The sequence below is a fragment of the Pelmatolapia mariae genome, linkage group LG10_11, assembly GCF_036321145.2.
Source record: "Pelmatolapia mariae isolate MD_Pm_ZW linkage group LG10_11, Pm_UMD_F_2, whole genome shotgun sequence".
Lineage (NCBI taxonomy): Eukaryota > Metazoa > Chordata > Actinopteri > Cichliformes > Cichlidae > Pelmatolapia > Pelmatolapia mariae.
In genome coordinates, this window is record NC_086236.1 from 30264571 (window position 1) to 30276345 (window position 11775).

The following is an 11775-nucleotide window of genomic DNA, read 5'->3' on the forward strand; positions in this document are numbered from 1 at the left end:
AGTGTCGGGCAAGTTACTTTGAAAAAGTAATTAATTCTAGTTACTAGTTACTTCTTCAAAAAGTAACTGAGTTAGTAACTGAGTTACAAGATTCTAAACGTAATTAATTACTTGAAAAGTAACTATTGCGTTACTTTAATAAAAACAAAAGTTTAATCCTCTGGGGTCCAGGGTATAATTGGCCATTTTGAACTACTTTTGATGTTCCCTCCACATTTCACCTTTAAAAACGATTTACTTTGTTTGGTATCATTCTTTTCAGCACAACCTCACGTGTCTGAATCTACAGTCATGTTTTCATTTTGACATACTGTATTAACACAATTGATCAGACAAAAGACTTAAAATTCAATTAGAAAAAAGTTATATTTTTTACTGTAACAACCACAAACATGTTTATTGAATCATATTTCATAGCTTTAAATGCAAATATAAATTGTCAATTTTAAAAACATAAGCACAAGTTTTGCAAACAAAGTTATTTGCAGCCATTTACCTTTTACCTTGATTTTTTAAATAACCATTTAAAACTATTTACAGAACAATCAGCTGTTCTTCAGTAAGATGCCACAAATTATTTGTGCCACTCCAAAAAAATAATGTCTGTCCACTATAAAGGAGAACATCACAGCCTGATACCTGCAGGTCTGACAGCAGCAGGTGTATCACTCCTTTTTCTACCTGGAGACAGCAGTCGCCTCATTGTTCTGACAAACAACACAAAACTATCCACAACACTACACACTAACTACACAAGACAACACATTAACTACACACTCCAAACACGCTAAACGTCACAAATCTCTCACATCTCAAAACTCGCTCTCTCTCTTTTTCTGCTCTCTCTCTCTCTCTCTCTTTTTCTGCTCTCTCTCTCTCTCTCTCTCTCGCTGTCACCCCTAAATCTCCCCCCTCTTCCTAAACAGCCAAATGTCATGTTGCCATATCATTTTTTGATTGGTCGACATGGTGCATTTTTCCACCAACACGAACGGGCTGTTTCTTGTTTAGTTTTTTTATGTTTTGCTCATAAGCAGAGAGTGCTTGCTGCGCTGTCCTTAGACAGTAAACGTGACGAAACTATTGAGGAAAAAACGCCGCATATATCTTGTTTATCATGACTCTGGTTTTACGTGGCCTATCAACACAATTTAAAAACTGGAGTATGTCACCTTGTTGCTTTGTCTTTAAGTGGTCATGTGATTGACTTACCACGACTACTTTATTCTTCCTCAGTCAAACAGCAGCACTCATGCGATTGTTTTGCCCCCTTAGCTCCAGGTGTTGTGCTAGACAGTGATCGTGATTGCTGCCCGCGGGAGCGCGCAGCTGCTTAAAGTGTAGCGTCCAGATTACTTACAGCTACTTCCGTGCAACTGATGTAAGATGCTGTGAGCTGAACACAGCTTCAACCGTCTGTTTGTTGAAAAATAGTAACGCGACCGCGCCTCATTTTCTTGTTAGTAACGGTAACGGCGTTGTAACGATAGAAATAGTAATTAGTTAGATTACTCGTTACTGAACTAAGTAACGCCGTTACTTGTAACGCCGTTATTCCCATCACTGACTGTCATTATATGACTGATGGTTTTTAAGCTGAGATTTAAGAAGTAAAATTGTTGTAGCTGTATGCATTTCCGTTCCAGACCCTCTGGTTAACGCTCTGCTTGATGACATTCAGATGTGTGTTTCTGGTTATTACCATACCAAGACTGGCACAGGTTATGTGTGACTGCACTAGCAAATAAAGAACTCTGATGGAAATCAGTACAGCAAGATCTCCAATTAAGCCTGCAGGTTTTTGCGTGTGTGGAGGTCAGAGATAAAGCCTGGCTCTCTTTCTTTACTGTTTGCTTTATCATCTCATCTGACTCTCCCAGGCTGGTGCCTCATCACTACAATCATATTAGAAGCCTTTCATTCAGCCAGTCGTTCCTTACTTTAGACTCTCTTTTAGCTGCTTCTGTCACTTTAGGGAGGTTATTCACTCACTGACACCGTGCCTGAAAAAAACTACCTATTACATGTTGCTAAGAAACCAGCAAGGGCACAAGAGGCAGTGTCAATACAAGGCTGAGCAGGGCTCTGAGGCTGAGCCAGATTTTAATCTTACAGTTTTGGCCATAAGTTTACATCAACTCAACGTGGGCATGAGCAGTAATTTGGGCCTTTTAGTAGTTATCCTGTCTTCTTTCCCCCTCCCCAACCGGTGGCAGCAGATGGCCCCGCCCCTCCCTGAGCCTGGTTCTGTCTGAGGTTTCTTCCTGTTAAAAGGGAGTTTTTCCTTCCCACTGTCACCAAAGTGCTTGCTCATAGGTGGTCATATGATTGTTGGGTTTTTCTCGTAGGGTCTACCTTACAGTATAAAGCACCTTGACGCGACTGCTGTTAGCGCTGTATGAATAACACTGAATTGGTTCCTTTCCCCACACTTCAAAAAAACAAACAAACAACAACAACAAGAACTTGGTCTACAAATTTAAAAGTTCACTTTGGATTTTCTTTCATCCACACAGGGTCAAGATTATACACACAGGCATAAATAAATGGTAAATGGCCTGTATTTTATATAGCGCTTTACTAGTCCCTAAGGACCCCAAAGCGCTTTACATATCCAGTCATCCACCCATTCACACACACATTCACACACTGGTGATGGCAGCTACATTGTAGCCACAGCCACCCTGGGGCGCACTGACAGAGGTGAGGCTGCCGGACACTGGCGCCACCGGGCCCTCTGACCACCACCAGTAGGCAACGGGTGAAGTGTCTTGCCCAAGGACACAACGACCGAGACTGTCCAAGCCGGGGCTCGAACCGGCAACCTTCCGATTACAAGGCGAACTCCCAACTCTTGAGCCACGATCGCCCACATATGTGCAAATACTCACTTAAAATTTTCAGTAAGGCGTGCTGAAGGTTCTACAGTATTTTTGAACTTGACAAAGCCAAGGCCTATTAACTTCTCATTCATGATCATGACTGATTACAACAGTTTCCCTTTGGTAGCATAAAAAAAGCTTTAGATTTACACAGGCTGAGAAGGTCTCTCAGAGCTGTCTCTAAACAGCTGGTTAGAAAAGCATCAGTTCAAACAATTAAATGTCAGTACACGTTTTTTGGATGTATCACCACTCTGCTAGGGTCTGACAGTGTTCACGCTGAGTGTTCAAGAACAAACCAAAAACAGCTACAACTCAAGCCTTTGATGATGTAGAAACTGCTGGAACAGCAAACTAAATACCTTCTAGAAAGACTTTTTATGGACAGATGAGACAAGGATTGAACTATTTGGCCACAATGACATGAGGTGGACTTCTGGTTTAGCTTTGATGGAGTAGGACGCGAGTTTTGGAGCTCCCGCCGATTTCGATTAAATTGTTATTCATTCGCCCTTTTGGGCCATAATTCCAGTCCTGTTTTAGTCTATAGTTTGTTGTGTTGAGAAGTTTTACTCGGGCCTGCGTAAAATGGCAGCAAAAAATATTAAAACCCGCAGTACTATTCAAACACAACTGAGGCCTAGTTTGCAAACCGCGACCACACCCTTGAGTGAGCCGTCGTCTCCTGCAAAGCCTCCCTCGTGCCAAGCTAATCCTGATATTGAAGCTCTCAAGGTTGAGTTGCTGGCTTCACTGAGGAAAGATATCGCTGATATCTTTAAAAAAGAACTTCAGGATACTCTGGGTGATGCTTTGTCTACCACTAAGTTCGACCTGCAAGCGGTGAAGATGCAGCTGGCGATCGATAAAGTTGCCAATGACGCTACCATGTCTGAGCTAAAAGGTACAGCCAGGGAGATGGAGCACGCACTCACTGTGTGCTCTGATGATATAGCTGAGATGAATAGCATATGCAGGCAAGTATATTTCTCCTTTTTTTTATCAAGAAGCAAAGACAAAAAGGAAAAAAAAGATTCAGTGGTCGAATCATCCGTCCCCACCAATGCCAAAACCAAATCTACGCCCTTGACGCTACCTGTGCATTGTTTTCTTAGGGCATTGTGCTAGTTATTGTACTGTTGGTGTGCTGGTTCCTTTTATTTTCATTGTTATATAATGAGACTGAATCATATAATAAACTCTTGTACTTCGGATCAGTCCAGCACAATCTTCTCTAAGCTTACTGCATTTATTTGTACAGGACTGGGTTTTTTTCTTTGGTTCTTTTTGGGGGTTTTAAATTTTATTTTATGCACTTTTGGTGTTTTGTTGAAATGTTCACCTTCTGAGGAAACAATATTTTGTACTGTGAGATTTTATTGTTACGTGCACGCTGTTGTACAGTAGGGAAGTTGGCGAGAGGGTTTTTTTCTCTCTCGCTCTTATTTTTATTTGGGCTCCAGTTAGTCCAGAGTCACTTTGGTGAATCATTTTTGCTACTTTGTGGTTCACTGCTGTCTCCTTTGTTCTGTTTGGTGGAGACTTGGGGTGTATTTGTGTTCAGGGTTTACGGACACTGGCATTTTGGTTGTTGTTGTTTTGTTTTGTTTTTTCTTCTTCTTTATGAATGGTTAATGGCAATATAGACCCCAGCATTGCTGGGTAAGGCATGCCTCTTAGCTTCATTAGTTGGAATATCAGAGGTATGGGTAACCCTGTTAAGAGATCTAAGGTTTTCACTCACTTGAAACGTCTAAATTCTGACATAGCATTTTTACAGGAGACTCATCTTTGCATTAAAGATCATTATAGGTTATATTGCCCTTGGGTGGGTCAGGTCTTTCACTCAAATTTTAATTCGAAAGCTAGAGGAGTGGCCATTCTCATTAGTAAGAAAGTTCAATTCTCTTCTACCAATGTTACCGCTGATAGGAATGCTAGATACATCATTGTTGCTGGTACCCTAATGCAGAAAAAGGTTTTGTTGGTAAATGTATGTGCCCCGATGATGCTGAATTCACTATTAGATTGCTGAGTAACATCCCCTTTTTGAATACTCATTTGCTGATCCTCGGTGGAGATGTGAATTGTGTTTTTGATCCAATCGTGGATCGATCTAGTCCTCGTAATTTGACTCCATCATCTATGTCTAAAACATTCTCAGATTTTATGAAACAGAATGATCTTGTTGATCCATGGAGATTTTGCAACCCTTCAATCAAAACATTTTCCTTTTTCTCCCAGGTCCACCATTCTTATTCCAGGACTAATATTGCCGGGCAATTGGACTCCCCATTTTCTCTTGAGGAAGTATTAAAAGCTATTACAGCTATGCAGTCTAATAAAGCCCCAGGCCCGGATGGGTTTCCAATTGAATTTTATAAAACATTTATTGGTAAATTGGCACCATTGCTTTTGTCTGTGTTTAATGAATCCTTGGAAAGGGGCTCACTACCACCTACTTTCACACAAGCCACCATAGCGCTCCAACCTCCTGTGGTTCCTACAGGCCATTATCTCTGCTTAATGCTGATGCAAAGGTGTTGGCTAAAGTAATTGCATCTCGCCTAGAGGATGTGCTTCCTCGTATTATGTCTGAAGAACAGAATGGCTTCATAAAGGGACGGCAATTGTTTTTTAATACCTGTACACTCTTTAATGTTGTTTACTCAAAGCATCTATCTGAATTTCACGAACTTGTGATTTCTTTAGATGTTGAAAAGGCTTTCGATAGGGTGGAGTGGGAGTACTTGTTTGCAGTTTTAAAGAAATTTGGATTTGGCGATAAATTTATTTCTTGGATTCAGCTTCTTTATTCATCTCCTAAAGCCAGAGTTCATACTAATGATGTTTACTCTGATTATTTTGTGCTGAGCCGTGGTTGTCGTCAAGGTTGCCCTCTGTCACCTTTACTCTTTGCCATTGCCATCGAGCCTCTGTCTATCACTTTGAGATCTTCCTCTGTATTCAGGGGAATCATCTGTAATGGAATTGCACATAAAGTATCATTGTATGCGGATGACTTGTTATTATATATGACTGAGCCTGCACGCAGTTTTAGGTATTCTGGACAACTTCAGCTCGTTTTCAGGTTATAAATTAAATTTAGGGAAAAGTGAGTGTTTTCCCGTTAATACGGCAGCACGTCAACTTCAACAGTCCGATCTACCCTTTCGTCTCAGTCCATCGGGGTTCAAATACTCAGGGATTAATGTGATTCGTTTTCTATCTGGCCTTAAATCAGCTAATTTGACTCCACTTATATCAAGGATTACATCTGATATTCAAAGATGGGGTAATCTCCCCCTTCCTTTAATTGGTAAGATTAATGCTGTTAAAATGAACATCTTACCAAAATGTTTATTTTTATTTCAGTCGATTCTCTTATTTTTGCCAAAACATTTTTTTGTTTTACTGGACAAGATTATTGGTTCTTTCATTTGGGGAGGGAAACTTTCTAAAACTTTACTGCAGAGATGCAGATGTAATGGAGGACTTGCATTTCCCTAATTTACTAGCTTACTACTGGGCCGCTCGCATCTATAAACTTTGCTACTGGCTAAAATCTTCTGGTTCCTCGTGGTGTAAATTGGAGCTATCATCATGTAAGGGCTCTTCTACACCAGCTTTGCTCTTCACCCGTAAAACCCTCTCTGTATACTGATAATCAGGTGGATATTAACACACTCAAGATCTGGTTTCAGTTTAGACGGCACTTTAATTTTGTAATGCCGTCTTCCTCGGGTCCTCTAAGCGACAACCATTTGTTTCCCCTTCACTCTTGGACTCGACATTCTCAGTGTGGTGTGACAAGAGTATAAAACAGTTCAAACATTTATATGTGAATGGTGTTTTCGATAGTTTTGCCAATTTCTCTTCTCGTTACGATCTCCCTATTACCCATTTGTTTTGCTATTTTCAAATTTGAAATTTTGTTGCCAAGTGTTTCCCAAATTTCCCCTCTTTACCTCCAGAACAGCAGTGGGAAACTACGTTATCATTTATTCCTCATCACAGAGGAACCATTCTGAAACTCTATGATACTATCCCGTCTCTTAGTAACCACTCAAATGTTAAGCTTAAGTGTCCATGTGAAGGAGAACTAGGAATTCAAATCCATGAGGAGTCTTGGGAACAGGCCATAGTGAGGGTACGGTCTTCCACCTCCTACGCTCGTCTTGGACTTATTCAATTTAAGGTCATATACAGAGCACATTTCTCTAAGTCTAGACTTTCTGAATTGTATCCAGAAGTGGAAAACAAATGTGATAAATGCCATGGTTCTCCTTGTCACCTTAGCCACATGTTTTTTCTGTGTCCTGAGCTGGAAGGTTTCTGGACCGGGTATTTTGCTATTATGGCAACTGTTCTTGGGGTAACTCTTCATTCCTGTCCTCTGATTGCTGTATTCGGGATTCCTGATGGCTCACTTACACTTGATTCTACACAAACGGATATCATAGCTTTCACATCCCTATTAGCGAGACGTCTAATATTGTTGCATTGGAAGTCTGTTAAGTATCCTACTTTTTCCCAGTGGCTTAAAGATGTCATGGTTTTTTTTAAACTTGAAAAAATTTAATATATGTTGAGAGGTTGCACTGCCAAAATTTTCCACAAGTGGCTTTATTTCTTATTTTACTAAGTCTAGAGGTATTGCCTGTTTAAATGTACTTCTGCTACTGTTTTATTCCTGTACTATGTTTGATGGTTGTGTTGATCCGTGTGGGACTTGGGGGGTTCTTTGTTTTAGAGTGTGTTTTTGTTTAGTTGTTTTTTTCATATATAAGTATATTTACTTAGGAAAATGCAGAAAGGCTAATTGTATTTTGGTGAGTGCAAGTACTGTGTTGTTTTCTTTTTTCAATATAAATATTTGCACAGTGACATGAGGTGTGTTAGTAGGAATAAAGGGGAGGCTTTCAAGCCTAAGAACACTGAACCGACTGTCAAGCATTGTGGTGGTAGCATCGTGCTCTGGGCCTGTGCTACTGGATTATTGTACATAAAGGATGGAATATTAAAGAAGGAATTATTCAACTTATTCAACAACTAGACAGCTGAAACATGGAAACAGCTGGCTATTCCAACAGGACAATGATCCCAAGCACAGCTCAAAACTAGTTTTGGAAGCGACAAAGCAGGCTAACATTCATTTTCTGAAATATTCTTCCCAAAGCCCCAACCTGGACCCTACTGAAAATTTGTGGACTATGTAAAAAAAACAAGAAGGAAAGAAAGAAAAAAACTGGGTCAATAGCCGTAATCCAGCCAATTTAAATGGACTCCTATGGACCAGTTCTGCAAAGAAGAGTGGTTATCCAGCTATATCTATATCGACTGTATAATATCCAGTCTGGTTCTGTCACTGTTCTTCACAACTGTAATGTTTATTTGGTTTAACATTTTCTCAAATTAGACTAGACTTCACCCATCGCAGCGTGTTAATCAGGCTGAGGTCTGAATCTGTACTGGACCTTTGCAACACGTTGATTCTTTTCCTTTTCAGCCGTTCTGTGGTAGATTAGTGCCGAGGACCATTGTCCTGTTCCAATACCCAGTTTTAAATAAGATAAATGGCCTCACATTTCACTGTACAATGCTTTGGTATGCAACTCAGCCACTATATAAAGCCCAGATCCTGTGGCGACGAAACAAGTGCGAATGACGAGCCTTCCACCGTGGTGCTTGATATTTAGTGTGAAGCATGCTGACATGGAGTGTTTGGATTTCACCTAATGTTGCATTATGGCCAAAATTTCCACTTTTTTATTGTTGTTCCACAAATCATTTTAGAAAGAAGAGGGTTTCTCCTCACACACCTTCAAAAACATCTATACTTGTTCAGTCATTTTCTAACTGTGCTGTCAAGAACTGCAACATGTGACAGCTGAGGTCCGTAGAGTCCGAGCAGTAGCTGTAGACACTGGGCTACATTTGCCAGAATGTCAACTTCCAGAAGGGATGTAATTGGAAAAAGAAAGATTGATGGGAAAATGGGCATTTACAGACCTTAGACTTTTTAGACCAGCGGTCCCCAACCTTTTTTGCGCCACAGACCGGTTTATGTCCGACAATATTTTCACAGACCAGCCTTTAAGGGATCGCGGATAAATACAACAAAATAAAACCAGTACCGCTACAAAAAAGAAAAGAAGATTTATTCATAACACACAGGAAAAGACCAAGGGAAACTTAGTTAATGGTAAAAACGATTAAAAACCATGAAAAACATAAATTTCACACCCGAGCCTCAACTCTCAAGGCCCGGTACCAAACAACTCACGGACCGGTACCAGCCCGGGGGTTGGGGGCCACTGCCTTAGACCAGCAAAGCACAAACTCTCATAACTACACTAACAAATAGAAGAACTGGCAAATGTTGTACAAACAGCATCCTTAGAAAATACAAAGTACTGATTTTATTGAACCTCTGATTTGTTTCTGTTAGAAAAACCTAAACAAACAAACAAAAACAGACAGCGAGAGCATGCTTATAGACATTAATATTATTCCATGCTGATAATGTCTGTATTACAAAAACATTTCTTAATGGAAAACGCAGCTCATAACAACGATCTGCCTTCCAGATAATCCCAACATTATGTTGAAGTCTTACAACAGAAAGCTTAGTAGACTCGACAGGTTAGTTCATTTGGAGTCTGTGTCTGAGAAATCTGTGGTGATAACAACTGGATTTTCTAATTGGATGAACTTGTTTGAGTGTTTCCTGACTGTGACAGAGGTCCACCCCCCCTCCCTCACGCCTGCAGTTAGAGAGGTAGCAGGGCATGTCTAATAGAGGCCCATGGGACTGACTGTTGCACTCATTTGTTTTGCAAGCTTTTCTCTGTTGCTCCCTGATCATGTCCGTATATTTTGGACATCTCACGGACAAATCATTCACAGATGCTTTTCCACTCAACAGACTTCAAGCATGCAACAGCAGCTCAGGCTCAGTAAATGCAGTAAAATGAGCATGATGCCTTAAAATGCAAATACACACACACACACACACACACACACACACACACACACACACACACACACACACACACACACACACATACACACACACACACACACACACTCCTCAACAGGCTTTGATTAGATAGAGAAAACAGGGCAGTGGGGGTGACTAACAGGTACTTGTGCCATGAACTCTGGTGACCTCAGGTTAACTCATGTCAAGAAGCAGTGTAATTTTTCAGGCAATCAGCTTAAATGTGTTAATACCTAACCTCAAAAAGTTCTTCACATAGCCTGTTGATTGACTTCAATAGCATATAACCTAATGAACTTTGAGTTATTACAGGTTAATAAAGTACTAAGGTAAATATCAGGACATTAAAAAACAAACATGCTTGTAGAACTGGCTTTAACAGCAATAATTTGAAGTAATCAGATTCTGTATTTATCAGTCTTTCACATAATTGAGGAGGAATGTTAGCCCACTCTTGCTTCAGTTCACTAAGGTCTGTGGGCATTTTGTTTAGTGCACAGCTTTCCCACCACAGCACTTTGCTCAGGTTGAGGTCTGGGCCACCGTAACACATTCATTCTTTTCTTCAGACGTTTGATTGCAGCAGTAGTTTACTGCTGTGTTTGGAGTCACTACACACTGGATCCTGCGGCTCTTCTGAAATGAAAGTCTCAGATCAGAAGTACCTGAACTGCCGCGATAACTCTCAAATACATGGCTTTATGGAGTCTCACTAATCTAGAAGATCTTCATTTAGCCTGAAATAAAAGAGTTTGTTGTTCACTAATAGAGCCGTCAGGGTGACCACAGAGTCAGAGCTCTGTTGAGCCAAACATTGTTTTAACCCTATCTGATAACTTCATGAATTTCATCACAAATAAAATTTGAGCCATTACCATCAACATGTGTGTTAGAGCTCATTCCTACAAGACGGTTCACTGAAGTCCGACCACTGATTAATCCTTTGATTTTAAATATGATCGACCTATCTCCCCTGTCACCAGCACAGGCTGTTAAGGTGGTAAGTTTGACAAAGCTATCAGCTGATCCAGAAGTCTTAGATAATTGTACAATAATCTCCAATCTTCCATGTTTTCCTTCCCATTTTTATGAATAAAGGGAGTTTTTCCTTCTCACCGCTGCCAAGTTCTTGCTCATAGGGCATTGTCTGATTGTTGGGCTTTTCTCTGTATTATTGTGGGGTAAAATATAATGCACCTTGAACTGACTGTTGTTGTGATTTGGCGCTATATAAATAAAACTGAATTGAATTACACAACCTTCAGATACAGTGTGTACCTTTGCAGACTGCAATATCTCTTCCGAGGTATTGCAGTCTGGTCAACATTGCACTGATTGTGTTGTTTAACCTTTTTTCCCCTGCAGGGATATCAGGCTCTACTGTTTTGATTGCAGTGACATTCTCTGACATTTGAACATATGGCCACACATCTCAATTAGGATGGGAATATCAAGGATTGAACAAAAATCGGGATAATCCCAAAAACTAACAGTGAAGTCTGTTGTCTGCCTTCCAGGGATCAATACGTCAGACATGCTGCTCTTTCCACAGCTGAGCTCCAGGTGTACACAGACACAAAGAAGGTTTAAGCGCTGACAAAAATCCAACTCAGCATCTGGCTGAGCAGACACATGGCCTTTTCACACTTCATGTGGTGTCTGCTTCCTGATTTGTACCTCTCTTTACAATAATGCAAAGTTAAAGCCTAGTTAGATAATATGTACTATCTAACTACATGTTGGCTCCAGGGCCTAAATTATGACATGGCCACTTTGGCCAGAAGATATCGTTTCCTTTAATGAGCTGAAAGAGCTGAAAACAGTTTTCTCAGGGAGTTTAGAAATAAAATCCTAGAAAGGCAGAACAGGACAAATACAAGACAGCTATGA